The 25836-nt window shown below is 29.5% G+C and overlaps 1 protein-coding gene across 5 annotated transcripts in view; it reads left to right on the forward strand.

The window, feature by feature from the left end:
* Positions 1–13239: 13239 nt before the first annotated feature.
* The window catches only part of LOC148230891 (uncharacterized), a 155579-nt gene continuing 142982 nt past the window's right edge, over positions 13240–25836 (forward strand). For 2 of the 5 annotated variants that reach the window (XM_088193835.1, XM_088193838.1), the window contains exon 1: positions 13242–13464. The gene's annotated coding sequence lies outside the window, so the exon portion shown is untranslated. Of the gene's footprint in view, positions 13486–25836 lie in introns of all 5 variants that reach the window. The other 3 variants (XM_088193837.1, XM_088193836.1, XM_088193830.1) reach the window with 3 other exon arrangements.

Here is a 25836-nt window from a genome sequence, read left to right on the forward strand (position 1 = left end):
CGTTACTATCTCATTTCGGGGTCATGTCATCTATTAGTCGTAAAACCATTAATGTACATCCTGACAAGGTCAAAACTTTAATGGGCAAGGTGGTTACTTCTGCACTTTAATGGATAGATAGTTACCTTTTTTAATTTATAGTAGGGCTTAATTAGGAGACCGACCAAGGTTACTGAAACCACGTGATATAAATTGATATCTTAGCCTTAACTGGTGTAATTTATTAAACTGAAGGGTGAAAATCCGTTAAGATCTCAGTGCCATAAAGTTGTAAGGGAATAATTATCGACTAGAAAATACGAGGCATTGTAGTGATTTACAACAGCCAAAGAAGATTAAAATTTGTGCATATTTAAAAAAAAGTGCCGGTAGTTCGAATAATTTTTCTAATTATGCAGCGGTTAGTAAAGTGTTAATATGCATCTGAAAACAGAGTACTGATACAATATAAAGCTTTCTCTATTTTTTTACAGGTATAGTTAGGCAACAACTTGATCTCTTTTATGTGACAATTTCTTTATTATATGTACATACTCATAAGTATCAATTTATCGGTTTATTTTATAGACCCGATTTACTTAAATGCCTCTTAGATCCTAAAGTATTTTCACCCATCAATGATATTATGCTATAAATATCTCATTTCCAGAATAGATAAGGTAAATCAGTAAGTTGAAAGTTATACGTGTGGGTGTGTTTTATATATAGATATATATTTATTATATTTTACCCCAAAGCAAAAACGAAATAGATAGGGCGTTGGATTTTCCCTTCAGAACTGCCCTCTCGCGTGCTCAGCCCTTCACGTGATCGATGGTCTTTTGGGTATTAACGGCCGATTCCAGAAGTCAGCCAGGGGTCGTGATTTAAATGCACAATTGTTTGTTTTTGAAACGGTGCAATGTTGGCAGTCAAACGACTCTGTGGCGTGACACGTCACCATCGTTGCTCGTGTTTTACACGTTAAAAGCACTAATTAACCCTTATTATGTACCTGTCGTTTGCGAATCGATGGTTGGCGATCACGCGAATGCCACCGTGGCTGATCGTTCATTTAGATACATCACAATATTAAAAGTGCGACTACCTTTAATTTTTTATAGATAAAAAATAGTGTGCTATTCGGTGAAGATTATGATAGTTTATGGTGCAAAGTTGAGATAACTTGGTAAATTTTATGAAAGAAAATAAATTGTCAAAGATGACCAGACGCGCTATTCAATTGTGGATGAGACTTGAAAAGTCTTAGGCATGCGTCTAGACAATATATTTTCTCTTAAGATAAATTGTTTAAAATACCAAATCTGATAATGGATGAAGCTAAAACCAGATACATATATCTTAGAATTAGCTTTGAGTAAAAAATAATCATAATATATTTGTTTGTATGTTATTAAAAATTAGTATAGCATTAAATATTCAAAGAAAATATTTAATTAATTAGTTTAAAGTGCAAACTAGCCTGGAATAGTGTAAAAATAATTTTGTTTTTAGGTAATAGAAAATATTTAAAATAAGTGCTTTTTAACAAGTAACAATGCTGTGCGAATGACCTGTCAAGTTTATTTTATAACCTAAGCAGTTACATTAATATATTATATGAAATAAATATTTATTTTACAAAGAAGAACATGTGGTATTAATATTATAGCACACTGTTTTAATTATGACATCATATTAGTTTTTAAAACTGTACTGCTTTTCATACCAGATATTAAAAGCGATATCATATTGAAGTTAGTTAAATAAAGTGTAAACTTTAAAAAATATGAAACAAATTATTTTTTAAAACTTTATTTTCGGGTCTCAATAAACAGGACTTAAATATAAAATTCGTATCGGACTTTGCGCAGATGGTGACAGTGTAATGTCAAAGTAAAAAACAAAAGTTTTAGCAGCAATTGAAAAAATCTAGGCGATATTTTCTAGGCGAGTTGTCTTTAGATGATGCAATCAAAAACGTAAAGGAAATAATGCGCTTTATATATTTTTTCGATAAACTTTATGTTTATAATTATACTTTAGATAAACCTCAGAAGGAATTTAATAGTATTTCTAACTAACTTAAATATTGAAATATGTGTTTATCAATTGATTAATGCGAATCCCTAAACTAAAGTTATTTTTAAAGAAGGTATAGAAGCTTTTTATTTAAGGCGTGAGAAACAAAACAAAGATAGTCAGCTTCAGAATGTTTCAGATAAAAAGCACTTATAAAAATTGACAAAGCGAGTGTAAGGGCCCGTAAACCATTTATCTGCTCGATAGAACGCCGATAGGTCAGGATGTTTTTGTTATGCCGCACGAGCATATTCGGTCATAAATCTTAAATAGATTTGCATCGCAATTGTTAAATTTGAACGCCCGATTATAAAGCATGGCAAACGACGCAGGTGGGGATTAACGAACGCAACGGTAATAACGCAGAACGTTGTAATTGGCTGTTGCAATGAAAAGAGGCGAGAAAAACTTTTATCAATTTGGCTGATACACAGGTTTTAAAAATAACACGTCTACAATTAATCAAGAACTTTAACTCACCAATTTAGATTCGTTTTGTACAAAATTGAGAGCAGCTTCAAACGAAGAAGACCACAGAAACAACTGCGTTTGGAATCCAGAATTCAACTCTTCATTCTTCAGACTCAAACACAATTATATAAACTGGGCTTAACATGGTGAAAATTGTTGCACAATAATATTTTACAAACACTTTGCAATATATCAAAATAAACACTCACAAAACAAAAGATAAGACATATGAATATCACAATTAAAAGTATATTGTTTGAAATTATTAAGGCTTTGTATATAATATTATATTTATTAGTGTAACATCACATTTGCAAAAAAACATCAAATCAAAACTAATATTATAATTGTGAATAATTTATAAATAAAACAAATATTTAAATTGTTCGTTTCTCTGGCGTACCATGTACGAATTTAAATTATTAGAATTTTAATCATTTCTAACGAAGCCGTTGACCTTAATCATAACAATAATAAATATTATAATATTATAACTACGCATTAAGGCTTTTATTATATTAATTTTATTAAACACATTAATTTACGAGACAGTTATACTGATTTATAGTCAAATGTCCAAGAAGCATTAACCTCGCTCACGTAGTATATGAAACTATCTAAAATTAAATACATATCAGTTAAAATGCTTTTATTTTAATATTTGTCAAGTGAGACAATTATTAATATAATGATACTTCATTTAGAATTGGCTACAGATAATTAGACACCGGAAAAGCAAATAAGCTCATTGTATAAAATATATAATTTACCAATAATGTGTATATAAAAATGTAGATGTCAGTAATGGGCGGCGAAGTCAAAAGTCCTGAGGGTCCGCTGAGTGATTACTAATGATTTGGATGTATTTGAATGGCACTACGTTTATAATGGTCATTTGAGGAAATTTAAATGAATGATAGACGAAAAAAATTGAGATACAATTAAATTAGGATTGAACTCCACCTCCAAATCATCCCCTTAAGTAAAATTTAGTTTTAAAACCGCACGTTATATAATTACAAAAGATAATTCGAACTTGTTGAAGGAGTTTTTTGTGAAATTCTGGGCGTTCTTCCGATTTATCAGTTTATTGTTAAACCAAACCGTTTTGATAATTTTCAAATGTCATTGTTCAAACTCCTACATGTATTGTTTTGAAGATTCTGTCACCATACATAACAAAATATTACAAATTGACGCTGTATTTGTAAAACGAAAAGCCTATCCAGCCGTATTTTTTTGATTTTTGAAATGACAGTAATTTATTCACTAGTGTGCAAATAAATTACATACATATGTAATATACACCTAATTTTTAAGAATATTTTTAATGTGTTAAAATACATTTTTGTACAAAAAAATCTATTTTGATATTTATAGATTTTATAATTAAAACTAAATATTATTATAATAATAAAAATAAATAAAGACATACATACATATATGACTATTTTCCGAGAAGGGAAACTCTGATTTTTTATTAAATAAAGTGCCAAGGCATTAACATTTTTCTATTGACTGCACATTAAATTAAACTGTTATTTTCTGCAATTGAAAGTTAATATTTGAAGCACAGAAGTTTATTTTTATGTTAATTTTTGCGATTCGTGATTTATGTATCTTAATTAAGTACATTTCCATTTTTTTATGGCATTCACATCATAAAATTTGTTCAAATTTATTAAAAATTAATCTGTACTTTCAATATTATGTGATGGATAGTCGGTAATAAAAAAATATCTCACAATCCGTACCTATCAATATATTGATATTTTTACGACAATTGAAAGCATAAGAATACCATTATTGACTTAAAGCTACAGATATTATAATCGATTTTTAAACAATATATGACGATAAAAAAATCCGAATTTCTGAGCTTATTCTTAAGTATCGTCATCATTAACCATTCTAGATAAAAAATTCTACCAGTTATAAAAAAAATATTTGCATATTACTTAAAGTCAGATGGTAATAATTATAAATGTGAAAGAATTGCATTACGATTGTTCCAAATAAATAATTATTTAAGACCTCCCGGCGCTAGACTAGACGTCTGGTTAAAACGTATCGCAAAATGCCCTGGCTAACCTTAGTAGTTAGTCACCTCGATATTTATTCGTGACATTAGGAAAATCTTATCTCATGTAATATAATACTAATTAAATTGGTAAATTTGATCTCCAAAACACGATAGTAATTCACGCGGAATTCGAACCCTAAGCTACGATTTATTAGTAATGACTTGTTTATCTTTAAGCTACTGCTTATTTGATCTAGTTTGTTGATTATTTGGTCAAACTGCATGCAAGAGAGTTAGTAGACAATTTCTGAAAGTGTTAGGGTATTATTGTGTTTCTTGGGCGGTACATGAAAAACGTTCCAGACAGTGGCGGATTTAACAATGCAAAGCTTTATCGCGTGAAGCATTAGTTTGAAGTTAGATTGGACAGTATGCATATCAAGTGCCACAACTATACCTTTATAAGGCCGCTTTAAAGTTGCAATTTATAGCTGAAAACTAAACAAAGTTCTCACGTTGAAGGATAATGTTGGGACGTAACTCTCTATCTCACTCGCTGTGCTTACGGATGATAATAAATTTTCGCTGCGAGGACTGATTACTATGATGAGATATGAAGATTTATTTACAGGCAGGTTTGTACGTTCATATGAAAGCTACAAACACACAAAAGGAAATGATACATACTCGCCAGTAGCGATTGCGAGGGTATCAAATGAAGAATTATTATATACGTTGAAATTTGCGGAAAAATAATTGCTTTAATGGGCTTTTCAGAAAAAAACATATAAGCCTTAACCCATACGCGATTATTTTATTTTTAGACAAAGACGCATTTATGGAGCACCCATTTAAAATATTACAATAGAATAATAAATATTTTATTAATAAGCTTAGATAGTCCTTTCAATATCAAATATTACCAAACGTTGTAAGTGGGTATTTGGGTTGACATCTTGCTCTTCAGAAGTACTATAAAATAGACTATTTTGGTAAATTTTATCAAAAAAACATCACAGTGGGAACAATATTTTTTTTTATTTTTGTCAAAAATTCAAACTAAATTTTTTTTATTAATAGTTTTTCAAAAGTTTAACTTTAAAAATTAAGTATTAAAAAAATACTGTAATTTTTGTGAAAAAATCATTATTAATTTTATTTGTCTAAATTAAAATTTTATAATTTGTTTTAATGTTATTTCTTAACCAAAAATTTAATTGCTTAAAACAATTAGCTATTATTTATCGAATATATTTTTACTGATATTTTTTTCTTTTATTGAATTCAATAAAGGTTAACATTTTTATTGATTTATTTATTTTAATTTTGACTTACTGAATAGTATGTTAGCAAAATGCAATTGAACGCAAGTCTATCATTGGAACAACCTGGACGCAACCCTTACCGCTCTCTTTAACGATATTTATGGTGTGTTAGACCAATATTTTTACACAAAACGAGACCGCACGTGCGGTAGTATATACCGAAAATAGATTTCTATGGACGTTATTAAAATACTCCTTCACAAATTTTGGATATCGGCAAAAAGCCTGCTCATCTTAGCAGAGTATCGAGTCTTGTGGGCCCTAGCTAAGATAATGATGATCTCATGCCTTAGAGATTAAATTAAAGTAAATCTCATAAATATTTAGTCCGCATTATACAGTTGTTTTGGTTAAGTAAGGCTGAATATATACATGCATTATTAAAAAATAAACAGATTTTGTGTCTACTCTTTAATGAGTATCCGCATGTATCTCGACTCGCGTACTTTACTTTCGAGACCACTTCCCTAAAGAGTCGCGATCGCTACCATTATTCTTAACCGTAGCGGCCAGAACGTCAGCGCTTGAGAACCAGATTTTCAACTATCTTACACAATGATGTTTTCAGCGATGTCATTAAAAAGCTAGATCAATGTATGTTCACACCTATATTAGGTGTGAATTGCAGTTATTTTTGAAAATATTTTTTTTGTATTATTCAACAGATTTTATGAGTATGTGCATTTTTTTATTATAAAAATGCGTATGCGTTTATACGTATGTATCTATTTATATGAGTGCTGTATAGTATATTACAACTTTTTTGTATTAAATATATCATAACGCATTGGGTAAACCTTTCAAGTAATGATAAATAAATTAATTGGAATGTAATTTGAGTATCTGAAACGAATGAATGTTTTTAAAAACAAGAACTATTTGCGCTAATCATTGAAAAAGTCGATATAATCAATCAAATGATAATGTCAGTTGTAGCACGTTCATTTTACTTAATTGGCAAGATAATGGATAAATAATAACTTATTCATTCGATTTATTAATTTCATTAAATCCAAATAGATTACTACAACACATTGTGCCTTTGAAAAAGATCCAGCAAATACGTGCAATGAAACATTATTGGTTAGAAAAGCATTGAATACATGTACTTGGGTAACGATAATGCCAAGTTTTTACTGAATTTTATTGATTTTATTATTTTACAAATTAAAATTTCTGTGTTGCGTATTAAATAGATAGCAATTTTAATGCTTTTTAAAATAAAAATGAAATTATTTTAGACAAAAGCGATAGAAAATGTATATTACGTTTTACTTTTGCTACGCCTGAATTTGACTTATTAATTTAATATTAAATTTATGTTGAATTTGCAGAATTCAAACTTGTGTAGAATGCTAAATACGTCATGAAAATATATATAATAAATATAAATGTCTAGCCAGGGTTATTAAACTCATTGATATGAAAAAAAATTGAAGCTTAAAAATCTAAGCTTTCCACCAACGCGTGTTTTTGTTGACACCTTGCTACTTTAAAAATATAAAACTGCAATAAGATTCGGTGTTTTGCCGAGAAAACATTTTGCAGACTACGAAAAGAGATAATACGAGTGGGAACAATATGTATTAATGAACTAATTAAACGCAGAAGCAATTTTCTAAAGGGACCCACGGAATATATCCATATATTTAAAAGGTCACGCTGCACCGGCACCCTTCAGAACAAGCAATGTCAAAGGTCAAGGCAATGTATACGTATAAATCGTGTAAAACGTCAAAGTGGTATAATTTTTCATTTATTAATTTACCGTCTTTTTCCGAGCTGAGAAACGGGCACAATTCTGCACGTAAAAACTGTTAAAATTAAGTCAAACGTATTTTTAGTGACGCACTCTGCTCTATGCCAAATTAATACGCAATTCATAAGCACATTCGTTAGCTACGTTTTATGATGGAGAAGTATTCTTGTGTGTATTCTATTGATTTTGTTATGAGGGAAATATCTAGATTTATTCAACGAACAGCACGATCATTATTCGAAAATATCCGTAAACAAATATCTAAAAAAAATGGTAGAAATAAGAGAGAATGGAAAGTGAGTGAAGAAAAAACGAATCGTTGAATAGTAATAAATTATGACCAGGATGTATACGTATACAAAGTGGTATAATAGAATAGTGATAAAAAAATAAAAGTGGACGAAATGTTCTCGATACGTCCGAATAACAAAAATATAAAATAAAATACCATACTAATGTGGACTTCATGTACAAAATAAAAATAAATTTGAAGCATAATGTAAGAAAATATTAAATATTTTCATATAATTTAAAAAAATGTGTACGTAAATAGGATGTCAAGGAACCCTTTTATATATTGTATAACATAGCAGAACCTCTTATTTTTTAGTCTAGAATATAAAGAGAATATAGAAACTATCGAGCTCTCACTGACGTAAACAATCGCAGATCCTGTCTCCTCCTACCATAATTGTCGGAATGCGATATATCGTGTATTATATGTACGCGGTTCAGATAAATAAACATCTTAAAAAATGTGGTACTAAATTAAAATAATGTAACCTAACAGCAGTGTAAATAATACTTTAAAGATTAATTAGTACGAATCAGGCATGCAACGCAAAGGCACAGCAGTAGTTTAAAATGACATACGCATCTGAAACATGTATTAAAGTGTAGCAAGCGCTTTAACATTTCGTTTTTTAGTAGTGAAAGCAAAAAAAAAAATATTTGTAATAAAATAACTCCAATAAATTGAAACAAGTTATATAGCAGATACTTATAAAAGAGCTACTACAGAAGTTTAAGGCATCTTACAGTAAATTTAATAACGAGAAGATGAATTATTAATCAGCATACCACATTTTCCATGATGAAAGAATCGTACAATATTCAACCTAAATATGTACTAGTGTCTTGAACATATACAGTACTTGCTCTTAGTAATTTTAACATATTTGTAATGCTCAAAGAGACGATGAAAAAAAATAGAATTAGATCCGTTGAAGAGTTGCAACAGGAAGTACATGAGTGACTGCACATCTAGCCAAGCTTTTTTCTAGATGTATATATGTACTTTATATGCAATGAAAAACATGCTTAAAGGCTATGTAAAATAAAAAATTATATCATATTTTTGATTTTTTGTTCAATTAAATATTTCATTCAACTCACCCCTATATTTCTATAATATAAGCAAATGAGAAAGTTAAAAATAAACTTATAATAAAGATTTTAGGTCGAAATAATCTTAAGCGACGCTATCAAAAGATATTTGAATTAATAGCGTTTGTGAATGAAGCCATATCGTTTTAATGAATTATCAAAAATACCGATCTTTTGGGGGTAGTGTGTACATTCATACGAAAAAAGCCCTTTGTGTTCAAAAATAGCCTTCTATTGATTACGGTACGATCGATGCACTTTTTTCCTATAATCGTGGAAGTAAAACTGCCGACAAAAAGGGACTACGCTAGATTCTTTTCAACAATGGCTGAAACACAACATATATCAATGCCTAAAACCTTTGGTAAAATCCCGTGTCAGTTTGATTCTATCTCTGTCGCGGTTTGCCACACTTATTCTATATGTGGTTGTTACAAAAGCTTAGTATTGATTTATAATAGACATGACATTTTAAAAGTAATTATATAATGACAATAATAATATTGAAAGTGTTTTTTCCACTTATCATCAATAAACGAAACACAAGCACACGTAAGCACGGAGCTAAAATAAATGTATTATTAGAATGGAGAAATTAAATTAAAACTCTCAAGGCTTGATCGGTTCTCGGCTAAATTATTGCTTTGCAAAGTTATTATTTTGTAGGGAAAGAAGGGCATCGATAAGATATCGTGCATGACTGGGCAGTAAAGTAAATGAATTATACTTTTACTTGTTACAACTTTGGATACGTAGCTCTAGAGCTATACGAGTAGACAGTTTTTTTTTTGGCATAATAAAGTAATTATTTAATAAACGTGCAATTAAACAAAAATATTCACACCAAATTTATTTACAAATTCTGTACTATTGTATTTAACAAAATAAAGGAGTCCTAATTGAGGTTCGGCTAACTACGAATCTGGATTTTCTTTGGGTACTATTAGCATTTATCCCTTTAATCCAATCTTCATACATTAATATATTGGATAACTTTCTAACATATGTACAGATGTATATGTTGTTTAATCCGAGTATTGCATTGAGTCGTGGCAGTGTGAGTAAAATAAAGTGTAAGGATATTTAATAATGTAATAGCTCAGAGACATTCGTACTATTATCATAATGGTAAAATGATTATAATAAAGAAGTGAATACATTCCAAATGCTCAAGTAGAGTTTAGCCAAATTTAATTAATACGTATTTTTAATACTTATTAAAATAGCAAAATTTCAAAATATTATTAAAAATAAAATGTGATTAATGGAAATTTTATATTTTAATTAAAAACCTTGCAAAATAAACTGCGACATTTCAAAGTATTTCTATTTTATTTTTGAATAAGTAAAATTCGTATATTTTAATTAAAAACATAAAATATTATTCTTAAATGAAAAAAATTAGCACAGATTCGCTGCGTGACTATTGAATTTATTCATTACAGTACTAGGAATCTGTAAAAATCTAGGAAAACTGTATCGAGACAACCCGGGAATTTATATTTTGTCCATATGTCCATGGATTTAATTAACTCAAAACTCAAAACTTTATGACTTTTCACTATAAAAGTTGTTTGAAACTATTATGATTTTATACCTAAGAGTCGAAAATTAAAGAAATAATTAATAAGCAGCTCATTGTAAATACATTTTTTTAAAAGCCCGACTACATTACCAATAAAAAATATTACTGAAATGACTCTTACTTTCTTTATTAAATAATGAGTAACAGACTAAAATAATTATTTAAAATAATACTCATGAAGTAGAACTAAACAAACAACTAATAAACCACCAGAATATTTTTCCGGTAAAAAATAATAAATGTAATCAACGAAATGAATTTGAGATTTTGCAACCAATCGGAAAACAGACATAAAATCTGAATTTTTATGTATAAATTTTTGCTCACAATTAAGCCAACATCAACGGAAAGCGAACGGGTGTTATCGAAAAAAGGAATAGTTCATGAAAAATAAAATTCTTCTATAAATATTTTATTCTTTTTAATAACTTATTTTGCTCAAAAAAATATGTATTCTTTTTTATATATATAATTTAAAATGCGTTTTAAAATATCTGTTATTAGTTTTATTTTCTATTATAATAATATGTATGCTTTTTTACACACTTAATACATATTAACCAATAAATATTAATAAAAAATATGTTTTTTATGATTTTACCGATTAGCAAAAAGATTTATGTTCCCGAAAATTTTTGGGACTTCAAAAAAGCTGAGAGCTTAACAATTAAAAGGCATTAAAATTAGAGATTTTAAGGATATGTATTGCAGTTTATTTATTTAAAAAAAAAGCTAATGCTGTAAGTGTTTTCTGATCAGAGTTTGCAATAATGGTGGTATTGGGGCAAAAATTGACCTTCGGTATTATCGGTATTACAAAATAAAATACCGGTAGTACAGAAAATATATTTTTTTAAATCCGTACGTCTTATTTGTTAAAAACATCGTTCGATTCGGCGCAAATTTAAAAAATGTTTGATATTTTTATGACGTGCCGACATTAAAGGAATACATTTGATTTATTTCAAGCAAATCTAACGGTACCTAGCAGTTCCAAGTAATTCTGATATATTAGAGATAAAATACCGCAGCATTTTTTATGATAAGGATGGCTGGCGAAGTGAAAATAAAAGCAGAAATTCTTTTTGTTATTTGTACATTTTTATTTCTACCAAAATAATCGACGAAATATGCTTCGCTAAACATTGATGTTAAAAATTAGCAATAATAAAAAAAAATACTTTTATTTCGTCGTTAAGGTATTTTTCATTTCACAACTTATCGTATTTTAGTTATTTTTAACTGTGCAAATATAAAAACAATTACGCCTGTATAATTAAATCCAAAATTTGTAAAAGGGTTCATCTTGGATTTTTTAAAAAAGGAAGTACAAAAAACTGTTTGAACAGTTTGAATTAAGAGTGCATTTTCTTTTGTAACTACTAGCTACTGTATTATATCATTACATACTAAAATGGTTTCATTGAATGAAAGTGTGTCGGGGAAAACGGCTGTTACAATTTTCCGTTCTTTTCAAAATTCATCAAAACATTTTATATTATTTTGTTATAGGTTTCTTTCACATTTCACAGTATTGTTGTGCTACAAATGGAAAAATATCCCCCAAATATTTTTTTTACTAAAAATTTTCTTCGACAATATAAATCCGCCTGAATGTATTGCTTCAATTTTTAAGAGATTGACTGGAAATTTTGAGTAGTTGTATGAAAATGCTTCAAAAATAGGAATGCTTGCACAGCAACGTTTCGTTTACGACAGGGCAAAAGTTTTGTGTTTCGTTGCCAATGAAGAGATGGCATAAGACTTTATTTTTTTAACGTGTTAAATAGAAAAGGTTTCATTTCTCATGTCGTTTTAAATAAATGCAAGCTATATAGTATATAAATATTTTTTATGAAAAACGTATCTGACAGCCGTAGAATATTGGTTATTTTAATATTTACCCCAATCAGCTGTCTACTTATCAGGTATTGGCCGAACCACATTTTTTTGGGAAAGATTTTTTTGGTCTTTTTTTAAATGACCGAAATATTGGTTTTAGTTTTAACCGGTTTGAAAGCCGTATGAACTCCTGTTATTTCTATCACACAAATTAATTGAACTTAGTTTTTAAACATGTTGATTATTGTAGGCCATCCTACATTTAAATTTTAGTTTTTTTTCACCTAAGAAGAATATTAAATCAGTATAATCATATTTATTGAATTATCAAGTTATTTTCGCCTTTTTGTTTATATTCTTGTTGAATTATGCATGAGATCTTTTTTCATGAAAAGAAATAAAATATACACAACATTCCCATTTTTAAATTAAGAAATTCTTGAATTAAAACAACATTGTTCAAAAGTTTCCTATCCGCCGTGGAAAAGAGGGAAAGCCGAGATTTGCATAAAAATATTTTCCGCGCCGCAGAAGAGTTTTCGCATAAATTTTCCCGCACACAGTCAGTGGATGCACGCGTTGCTGACCACGGCCAACAAGCTTTTCAAAGACGTACCGCCGCGAATCCGAACCGCGAACGGAAAATCTATATCGTTTCGCGAAACACGTTAGAGTTTCCACATCCTCCAGGTTTTTCCACCGCTCGGGGGAGATAGATAGGGCCGGGCGCCGGGTGGGGGTAAGGACCGACCCCCTCATGCCCCCACCCCACTCGGAAAAATTCCCCTCAGTGTCTCGTCAAAGAGCGCGGCGCGCGGACGTGCCAGCCCGCAGGCCGGGCTGCGTGGGAAACACATGAGAGGGACTTCATGTGAACCCTGTGGTGCAGCACAGTGACCAAACAGTGAACGTTTAATTGCTACAATTTAATTTAAATAATAAATTAATTGAAAATATTAAAAAAAACAACTAGTTTGCGAACGTCTCACCTTTACGACAGTTGGCAACACAGGTACAAGAACGACGTTCGTATGTAATATATTTTTTAATTTATTATTATGCTCGCTGTGCGCGAAATTCTCAAACGCCGGTCGCTGCGCGCGGTTCGCGAATAAAATTCTATTTATATGAAACATCGTTAACGTTAATCGTCGTGCTATATTTTAAACGTTCGTGGAGATTGACGGCTTGTCAACGGCTTATCAGTTCTGCCAACCTGAAAAATCGTTTCAGTATCGACATTTGTATTTAGCGAATAAATCTCAACGACACAAATGTCGTCCGTAAATAATAAAAAAAAAACAAAACAATTCAAATCGTGTATCTAATATATTTATATATTATAGACTGCAGCGTTTCAAGCTTTCGAAAATTATTGGGAATTGTTCATATATACTTGGCAGGTACTTCACTAATAATATTTATCTCTAACCGGCGTGATTCAATAACATATCAGTATTTAGAATATGGCAATTTTAATTGGAGGTGCAATTATAATAGTGTTTATTATTCTATTGTTTACCTTCGATTCAAAACATTGTTTACTTGTTAAAAGCAAATTAATTTATGATTGCTATTTAAGTATATTATCAAAATGTAGAAATTAATATAAATATACCGAGATAGGTTTTAATACATTTAAAAATATTTGGTTTACCTTAATTTTGTTAAATCGCAGATGACAATCGTTCCAACCCAATCTTTCGTTGCTACAATAATATTGAATTATATATAAAATTAATTATATTTTGTTTTTTTAACGATTGACCGTTAAAACATAAATTTAAAAAATACATTTATTTTAGGATTACATAATATTATTCTTTATTTATTTGAAAATAATATTAGGTAGTAAAAAATTAATGTATTTTTTTAATTTAAGTTTTAACAGTCATGGTCGCTAATATTTGAGTACGTATTTTTTTAAATCTGTGTTGGTCCACATCTGGACTCCATATTACAATATTAAATACAAATGGATCGCAAAATTTATACAAAATTGCATATAGAATCATATAAATTCATTAAAAAATCTGCAACTACGGCCACTACGGTGTTTCATAACATCCGCAGATGTCAAAGATGGTTGGCAAAAAAATTTGAAACGGGAAATTACGATTTCAAGAATAGTCCTGGATGTGTGAGACTATCAACGTTACTGTCCTGGCTGCAAAAATGGAAGATTCAGTTGGCCGAAAACTAAACTGGTCCGACTCAGCAGTGCATAGACACATTAAGAGAATTGGAAAGGCTTGGAGATAAAGTGTATGAGTTTCATAAAAAATTGAGCGAGGAAAACATATTCCAAGAGCTTTGAGTATTGATGCTGGTCGCCTTTTCTCGAATATTTGATAAACGTAGATGAGAAATAAGTGTTGTCAATCGTTGTGGTTATCCAAAATCAAATAGCAAAAGCTACCTCAAAGCCTGGACTTCTGGCCAAACAATAACAATCAGCTTATATTGTGATCAGATGGATCGTTTGCACGAGGATTTAAAAAAAACCACTGTACTTCAAAAGTATTTGAATATACCCAAGTGGCGAAATTGACTTTAAAGAGCTTGACTCGAAGATTCTATTTTATTTACATTATTCTCCAGACCTTGCTCGATGCAAAAAAAATCAAAATGCAGACAATGTGAAAAAAGGACTATTGGAATATTTTGCATCAAAATCTCTAACATTTTATGCTAATGGAATTAAATTAAATTAAAATAAACATAAACTTTTGCAAGTGAATTTATGTTTCATTAAAAAAAACCTTTTATTTCGGGATTATTTAATACATCCTAAGAACACCGAAGGTTTGCTTGTATAGTAGAAAAGTTAATTTAGAACCTAATAATGTAAAAACATACCTTTAATCTTTATAAAGAATATATGTAAGTAATACTCTCATCAATATTCTTTACAAATATTTCAATGCGTCTATATTATAAGAATTTAAATTAATGTTTTTTACTATCCGAGAAAATCTTTGTTGCTTAACGTGTTTTTTCTGAAAGACTGAAAATTACGGTATTATTTTTATTACCATATCTCCTTTTAGCATTAGGTTTCAATAATAATATATCAGAGCATGTTTATGTGCTATTTTTAATTAGGCTATAGGGTATTAACATATTTAAAATATATCTGTTTTTATAAAATACAACAATATTATCTTCATATATAATAATCGATTGGGCGGATTTTATTATCTGTCAATTTAAAATATATCAAAGTTTACAACATCTACGATATTTTAAGACTCAAATAACAGTTACTGTACGAACGAGTTTGAGCATTTTTATACAACTTTAAAACTTCTGAATTATATAAAAACGACTGTAAACACTTTTTCTGTGTGGCTTTCGAATCAGTACACAACCTTGCAATGTCTTTAAAAAGCATACATCAAATATTGTGAGACTGCTTGCCAAAACCTAAATAAATCTATTTGCAAACATTAACATTTTTTTCATTGCTAAAGTGTAGTGTGAAATACAGATTCCATTATCGGCTTACAATATTTACTGCTGATTTATGTGTTTATGTTTTAATTGTCGAGCTGTTATTTATTATTCACAATGCTTTAATTCGATATAATCTGATTATCTATCAGTAAAGAAAACTAAATTTCAAAATGAAACTGATTATATTATTGTGCTATATAGAAACGCATATATATTTTATAAAGATTATATTTTAGTAGACTAGAATTTGAAGGTCATGTTAACTGCACTTTTTTATAAATAGTTTTAATGTGTTGTGATGTTTAATGATGCTTTTTATTATTTGAGAATAAGAAAGTTATTAATAGTTTTGTTTTATGCAGTGTGAAAAATTTGAGTGTAACACTTTTTATCCAGTCTTAATTAACAATATATTTAAGCTTCATAAAAATATTATAGACTGATAATAAATTAGTCTTTTATTTTTTTTAAATGCCCTACTTTACATAATGATTCTGCTGTAGTTTAAAAATTAACGACAATGTTCTTGTCAAACATTGAAAAAAATGTATATTAAATACAATGGTATCACATTTTAATATTCATTACCATTATAAATCTTTATTGTATTTTTATTACTTTTTGTAATTTTTTTGCAATTAAAAAATAGCCCCATCATAAAATATTTCAGCTTAAAGAGCTTCTTCTATAACACATTTTTTCGGTAATAAAATTATTATATAGAATTTAAAAAGTACTAAAATATATGAGTTAGATATAATATATTAGATAGTCTAATACATGCTAACTTAAAGTATTTTAAAAATCCTCTCTCACCAATAAATACATTCTTCTGCTAGACTAAAGCGTTGGGAATATTAGGGGCGAACTCAAATTTTGTTCGTTCGTCAAAAATTTAAAATTAAAGTACCTTTATTTACTCATTGATATGTTATAAATTTTCTGTTCACCACTAATTTTATCAACGATTCATATGAGCCGTTATTTTTTAAAGTGGTATAAGTCCATTTATTCATATATTGATATATTTAATGCGTTTTTAATTAAAACTATTAATAAACGTTAAACAATTTGGACAATATTTTTAAAACTATAAATTTGTTGATTTTATTATGCTATTATAATTAATAAAAATGTTGAAGAAAGTAAACGATTTTTGCTACAAATAGATTTTCAGTAATAGCAAATTATAAAAAATATAAATTTATATTTTAATTAAAGCTAGCTTAAAATAAGAAATATGAAAAGTAAGTTAGTTAACATAACTGATAATAACAAAATTATTCATATTTTAAACTTATTTCTCCTTTACACTTAGCATAGTGAAGTAATTATCGTGAATATGAGGTATGTAAGGCAGTAAACTCATAAATTATGATTATTACGAATGGACTTATTCTACTTTCAACAAAAACATTCCTGCGATAACATTTTACAGTTTAACTTATTTCAATTAATTTATTTTAAATAGAAAAAAACGACTCATATGCTGTCTTCATTTTAAGTTGTATATATTTTATGAAAGGCTGTAACTGCGCTTTATATTTTTTTTAATTTTCAACTTTGTTTATTTAGATACACAATAATAAAAATTTAATTGGAGGATAGAATAAAGAGAAGTCTCCATTACAGTTTTTCCATTAGTGAAGAGACATTTCAATATTGTTTCCTACGTTATGCTAGTTATGCTGTTGAGTATGTACAGTCAGTCTAATTTTATTTATATATACATAATAACATTGTTTTAAAATATTTTATTAGATAATCTAATAATCAATTGCTTTTAAAATTTTCCAAATAGATTAATGTAATACAACACAAAAAATATAAATTGCTAAATAAAATACAAATATAAACACATTGCAAATTATTCATTTTCGCTGATATAATATAAAGCTATATAAATATATTATTTCATATCAAAGTTGTCTTTGTGTTTGTCTATCGTACTAAAAAAATTTGGTATGATATTTGCACAACCGTTTTTTTATTATATTATTATAAAATAATAATATAATATTGAAAGGTAGTTACAGTTTCAATTCAGTGACTGTTTATAAACACGCATGAATTGTAATGTTTTTGCTTTGTACAATGAATGAGAAAAACGAGCAATGAGTCGATAAAATCAATATATCGATTTTATGTAGTTGTTTATTTTATTAATTAAGTGTAAATTTTTTCTTAAATAACACGGTACGGTGAATTAAATCAGTATTAAGACGATTATCTCAACTGACAAATTTGAAGGTGAGAATGAGTTTATTCCCAGAATTCCATTCCTAGCTATTTATCTTTTTACTTCAAGCGGCTTTAATTCCCAATTCGCATTGCCTTCGTCATGATGATAAATAAATCAAAGGGACAGTCGACTGTGACAGGAATTGAACGATACAACTAAAACCATAGCTCGTAAATGTATAAATGCAAACAACCCTATACTTATTTTACAATACTATTTTTTTACTATCCATACTTTAAATATATCCATTAGCTATTTATGAAAATTATTTAAAAATATAATCGAACTACAATTGCGTTTTTAAGTGAAAAACAATATTCAATGGCTACGACTTTATAAGTTTACTCATATATTGCAGTTTTAATTGTTTTTAGCACAGCTCTAAAAATATCTTATCAATGTTAATATATAATGATAAATGACTATTCTAATATATGCAGATCTATGATTCTTACCGATGCTTACGTAACGTTAAGGTTGTAAGAAAAAATAAATTTAAATTATATTTAATTTCAAGGACATTTTAATTGATTTTCCGCTCACGTATGTGTGATAGGTACATTATATTTAGCTAAGGGGTGTGGTTTCCCGGATCAATTATTTTTCCCGGTTGCCGCCCTACCAACAAAATTTTATTGACACACGTATCTGATTGTGATAATATATTTTCATATAAAATGTCGGCAATCCTTTTATGAAGAGTTAAAAGAAAGGGGTTTATGCGTTTCAATGATTTGCGTCAAAATCAAATGCTCTTTCGGATCAAATTATCACGATTGTATTACAGTGCCTATTATTATGCAGAGTGGTGTCTCGGAGAGTCTTATCTGCTCGCAATCAGACATTACGAGCGGAAAAGCGTCATATCTGACGCGAAAATCGCGAGATGCTCGCCGCCGCGCGCACAATTACATAACGGCCGTAAATAAAAACGAAACGAAACTGAAAGACGTACGAAATAATAAAATTATTTATAATTTACGAGGGTCTACCCGTGCGCGGTTGCTTTGCGATTTGGTACGCGTCGTAAATTGGGCGACGCATTCACGTCGGCTCGATAAAGTTACCACACTATTATTACGTTACTAGCCCGTCGTACCCGTTGAAAAGTCAACGAAGAGAATTTTTAATATAAAAGTTATAGCTTGCATACACATCTTTTCATCTACAGTGATATATGTATATTACCCGTAAAAATCTAAATCATATTGCTCAAAGTTCATCTTTCTGTTCGTTTTTGACTTACTGAAAACTCGCAATAAAATTCTTTTTCTGTCTTGGAAAGTAATATAAATACATATTTAAACAACTCTGATTGTCTTAAGAATGTATTACTAGACGCAATAATGATTACATTACAAGATTAAAGTCCATCTGACAAAAGATTGTTGATAAAATCTAAAATAGATCATAAATTAAACTAAATGACAATAATCAATTGACTCGTGACTTGGAAGTGATAAACTTAAAAATATGACGTTATTGTTAAGTGTAGCTATTCAAATAACTAAAAAAACTTTATTGAAAATATTACTTAATGTATATAGATAAATGTCCTTTAATCATTTTTGAAAATAAACCGTTTTAAAGTTGAAAAAAAAAAAAAAATTGTGATATCTATAATATATGTTTATATTATTTATTTTGTACACTAGTTACATTATTTGGGGTTTACTGCCGAAAGGGTATGGCTTTTTAGCCAAAATATACGCCGGAAAAGCCGGTAACAGTTTCTTTTACAAGCATGTAGATGCCGCTTTTAAGTGGTAGAGTTAAAATGGCGAGTTTATAAAATCAGAGAGTTTTTGGAGTGTCGAGTTGAATTATTGTCGGCTGTGATATGTGATTATACTGGACGATCATCTCATGATTTTTGGTCAAGTCACTTGAGCGTTTACCTCCGTCTGTCCACCAAGTTCTCTGCCTGTCCTTGTGTCATTTTTATTATTGTTGGTTTTAGACAGCTTTGGCGAATCGCAGATAGGCATAGTGGCGGTTCAATCGCATCGCTTCTTAAAAACACTTACGAATTATGTTTATACCTTAAAAGTGAAACATTTAGATGGCCGCTCAAGCAATCGTTAATCATATGGGGTAAAAATAATTTTTCGCAGGGTAAAACGTGTTATCTATCGTGCATATAGAGATTTTTCACTACTTAAAGGTGCTTACGAGTGGTTAAATTTTATTGTTAGGCTTTACTTTCGAGACGAGCTGGTATTTATTTTTGTTTGTTCGAAATAGTCATTAGAATAATTTCTAATTTGATTGTGCAAGTGACTGAAACCCCCAAACATATAATATTCGCCATTAAATGAAGATATAAACTTAAATTAAATTTATAGAAACGTTATATACAGACTTAGCCATAATAATGGGGCGCCTTTTAAAATGGCGTGTAACTCTTAGTATTACCAAAATATTTTAGCAGGTAATTTTAACCGTAATCCTGAGAACTATTCGAAGGAATTTGTCGTTTTTAATTACTTCGCTTTTAACTGCTCACGCACAAAACAATGCGTTATGTGCAGTTGCTTGATTTCGGCCTTTATTTGTCGTTATAATTTATTTTATTTATGAATTTATTTTAAACATTATAGAAACAATTAAAAATGTCAAAAAATCGCGAATTAAGTTAAGCTAAAAGAGCGAATATAATTGACAGAATATATCGGTTATTAGTTAACACGTTAATTGTTCACGACACGCTACAAAATACTTGGAAACGGTTCAACGAATATGGTTCTCACAAATCAAATCCAAGAACTGGAAGAAGACGAAATACAACTGCTCAAGAAGATCGAATGTAGGTTCATGAATCCCTTAAAAATCATCGAAAAACGTCTCAAAACCAGCTGCTGAAGTATCTGCAAACGAAGGGTAATCCATTTTTTCGTGGACGGTGAGAAAAAAGCTCAATAATGTGAAACTCAGTGGTTGTAATGCTCGACACAAACTGTGGCTTTCAGAAATAAATGAAGCTCGAAAACACTGAGATTGGACATCTGAAGGTTGGGCAAAAGTCCTATGGTCCGATAAAACCAACTTTAAGATAATGTTAAAATATTAAAAACCTAATTTATTCAAAAAGTTTTAAAGCAATTTGAAGCATTCAAGAAGTTTTGAAACCCCTTGTGTAGTACACGTGCATCAAGGAATCGGAGAAGAATATCTAACTGATGCATAATACCCTAAGTCAAATATAATGGCGGAAGTTGAATATAATGGCAGCATCAGGGGTAGGAAACATGTACACTTGCGAGAGTTGTATGAATAGTGACATTTATATAGTATTTCAATGTTGGAATCCACTTTAATAGATTCCCACTGGAACATATTTCCAAGCATATGCAAAAAAAGGCTCCGTGCCATATTTCGCTAAAGAGCAGGGGTTTATTTGCGTTAAAAGGTTGGACGCTTTTGGGATGGCCTACACAGTCACCAGACAGCATTTATGGGCAAAATTAAAGGAAAAGGATGCCAACACAATTTCAAACCCAAAATTAAGCTGCAAGAAAAATTGCAGAAAAAATGGAGAAAACTGTCTCGATTCACCCGAAAGTCATTAATTGGTTAGACAGTATACCCAAAAGGGTTGCAGCTGTAATTATAGCTAAAGGTGGACCTACTAAATATTATAAATAAACTTAAAGTTTTAAACAACCTTAGTTAGTTTTCAATTAAAATTTTTACGATTTTTTAAGATATAACACATTTATTTGGGTGCCCCATTATTATGGTCAAACCTGTAAGTGTATATGTATTTAGTTTTATTTTCTCAAAGTATTCAATCTCACAAAATAATCTCAATTGGAATTATTGATATATTTTATATATTGTTCTACTCAAAAAGTTTTTCGATAAATTAAATTTATGTAGATAAGTACTTAAATATTTAACTAAAAAATCATAGATTTACTAGTAGGTTTATAAAAACACATATTTTTCATTAACCTTTCAATATTTTTGTTGTATCGTAAGTCGATTAAATAATATAATGCTTGCAGCACGTTTATTTTACTCAATTGACAAGATAAGGGACGAATATTAAACACAATAATCCAGTTGAGTTTTAAAATTTATTGAATACTTAAAATATAGCAGCTCTATTATAATAGAGCTGCCAAATTTTCCTTTTCACTTCAAATGAATTGAATTATTAATAAGTCAACGATACAGACACTTAATGTAATAGGAATAGACTAAAGAAATAAGTGCTTCACTTATGAACAATTTTATTTTACAGTGTCACAAGTCAAGCACCATAAATATGATTTGTAAAAAAATCCTGGCAAATAAAAATTATTTCGTACGAAAATTAGTTATGTTGTAAAAAAAACTGGCATACTATTATATCTACATATACATTTGTAAGCTGTAAGTGTATATTAATTTGTATGTATACTAAACCATTGATAAGTCTCAAACTTGGGTTAAAATTACTGCTGAAGGATTTATATTGTGGTTAGCTTATTCGTATTGAATTGATGAATATTTAATTTATGATTCAAGGGGTCCTAAGTCATATAATATAATTCCCTAACTAGACTATGTCTACAGACCTTGAAAATACGACAGCTACGCTATTGAACCATGGGTTTCGATTCAAATTGCTTAGAGAATTGAATTTATTATTTATAAAAATAATAATTATTTGTAATGTTATCTTTCAATCGATTTTGAATACAAATTTAATAAATATTATTATGAAATATTTACGATATCAGGAAAAACTTTTCTTAAAGGTATTTCAAATATCATTTATTATTTTACTTTCAATGAAAATGTTTTTAATTATCTTATTTAATATAATAAGGAATGCTAATATAATACTTGAAATTAATGAATAATATAATACATTTTTATGAATGTCTTGTTACAATCCAATCCCATTAAAATAACTTTTATAATCGGAGTGTTAACCTGATAATATTCTCTTGCGCGTCACTGTCAAAGTAATAAAGGTCTACATTATTCTAAAATTAGATGTACATCTAAAGCGATGCTGTGTGCTTTCGTTTGGGATATCTTTATTAACGCGCATTGCGTATGTAGGAAAATGATTCAAAACGAAAGTTTGGGGTACAACGTAACAGTTTACGGGCGAATTCAGCTAACGCCTGCTGGAAAATGATAACACGTTGAATTTCCAATTGTTTCGCTCTGTGCTATTCGAATAATTGTCCATGGGCAGTTTATTTTCGGTGAACGCGGAAGCTTTCAATAGCGGAGGATATTTATAAAGTGACGACAAAACAAATGTGTCGGATGCAACGGGAACGATTTGGCTGCACCTTCTAAACAATGGTTTAAATTGAAAACCGATCAATTACGTATGCGTTCTATTCTAATTTAAATATTATGTCATAGTTCAGGATAGACGTAAAATAAATAAATATACATTTATTTGAGTATGGTTTTAACCAACACATCTCAAATTGAATATACACTCACACTGTTTCATTTTTTTTCAATTTGAAGGTTTTCTTTTTATATATAAAAGAATGTATTCTAAAAATAAACATAAATCAAAGTCATCTCTGAAAAAAGTGTTTATGCAAATTTGCATTTTCAATCAATTAAAAATACAATGAACGCGGTTATAAATAAAATCATTCGAAATAACTGAACTTACTATTTATTAGGTAGATTAATATTTTTAATATATATGTATTATATATATGTTGAAGTGCAATATTACCGATAATAATAATGTTACGTAAAAACATGTACAGTATTTAATAACTTACGCAGTACAAACATATTAGCAACTGAGTTAGAGTTAGTGTTATGGCCAATGCTTAAGTATGATGATTAAGGCCAAGAAATGCGATCAACGGACCACAAGCGCGTGGCCTGAATCGGCATTACCCTTTTCCGACTGTCTAAAAAGCGATGACTTTGATTTTGTTATTTTCGAATACTGCGTATATGTATTAGGTATAATAGATTAAAATATAATTTATAACATAACACTTCTAGCTATTTTAAATATTAAAAAAATATTAGTAGCACTCACCTATGAAACGGTTTTTTGCCGTTATTATTAAGAAATGCTAATAATATTTTAACGTATTTTATTTATAAACAGATTAATACTTTTTGTATTGAATTTTTACTACATTATATTTTTATGCCTGCACTACACTCTCCGGAAGTTGGCTATGGTTGGCCAAGGACGGAGAATATAGTGGGTTACTTCGGTCGAGTTCGGTTCTGCCCGCTCTAAAACCTCTCAAAAGTTGTCCGAAGTTACCGAGAACGGGAGATAAAGTGGAGGTAATTCAGTCGACTTGGCCAGCTTCGAGCGCTTCCGAATATTGTCGGCATTTGTTCCGAGTCAAAGAGACTGAAGTCAGAGCTGCTCTTTCAAACGCGAGCGGTGAGATACTTTCCCTTTCGCTCTCTCGCGTGTTAAGTGACGAGAGTGAGAGAGATAATGATATTGTGTTTCACAAACTAAGATAGAACGAGTAGCTCGGTTCAATTTCAGTATGCGCGTAGGCGTCCTATGGTTACCACGCATGTCGAGCGCTGCGTCGTGGTCACGTGGTCAAGTTATAATACCACATGCTTATCAGGGACTTCAACAGACTCTTACTGACCTTTAAATATTTTAGGGCACCAAATTAGATTAATTATATTTTTAATAGTATATTCTTCCAACAGATATCGTTATTATATATTTTTTTCATATAAAATTAAATAATTAGTGATACCTGATTTTTAAAAAAAAAATCGTTTCGAATATCCTTATGTATTTTCCTAAATCGTTTTATATAAATGTCACACCAAAACGAATTCTTATTTAGAATCGATTGTGACAAATTCTAGGATAGTCACAGATGTGGTGTTCGTATTCTGAAGTATCATTTTTATGCCTTATGGCATTTTGCAAAAGCCGACAAAGATTTTGCGTAAATTGAATATTTACGACTGAAAAGTTTTCACTGATATTGTATTGATGAGTGCCCACACAATTTTTTATAATTATCAGTAGTGTAATTTTAATAATATGACAATTTAAAAATTGTGATTATTTGGCACATTTTTCGATCGTGCGCAAATATGCCAGCTGTACATGACGGAAGCCGCCGTCCGTACGGCATATGAAAATTGCGACAGTGTGGTCGCTTACTCGAAGTCGTACGTCTCGGCCGACTTCAGTTGTAAATTCGGTTCGGACAACTTCTAGAGAGTGATGTTCAGGCATTACGAGAATATTTTTATGTAAGTTTATACTGTTTTTATGTTTCTTAATTAGCATATAAATTAGAGCAATATAATAAAATAATATTATAAATCTAATGTAATTTTTATACGAAAATTAATCTGCATTCGGTAGTGTAAGCACAGTAAATATATTATAATTTTCAGAATTATTTGAAGAATCATAAACGTACTATTTTATTTAATAAAGTTGTTTAATATATAATTTTCAATACCCTAATTTTGAGCACTTGTAGTTATAAAGCATTTACAAATCAATTAATACTATTAAAAAAAAGTCCTGTCCCCCATTACACTTTATTATGATTAAAATCGTAAAAATAACATTAAATGAATTGACATTCCTTGTTATGGTCGAATTAGCCAAAATCGATTGAAACTTTTGGACAAAATTTGCAAAAACAGGGTCCGGATCGTGACTCTTCGAGTTCAACGGAGCCCAAAAGCATTTCGCTT

Source organism: Plectrocnemia conspersa, unplaced genomic scaffold (assembly GCF_051122295.1).
Source record: "Plectrocnemia conspersa isolate PC_06_02 unplaced genomic scaffold, ASM5112229v1 ptg000010l, whole genome shotgun sequence".
In the NCBI taxonomy this organism is placed as follows: domain Eukaryota; kingdom Metazoa; phylum Arthropoda; class Insecta; order Trichoptera; family Polycentropodidae; genus Plectrocnemia; species Plectrocnemia conspersa.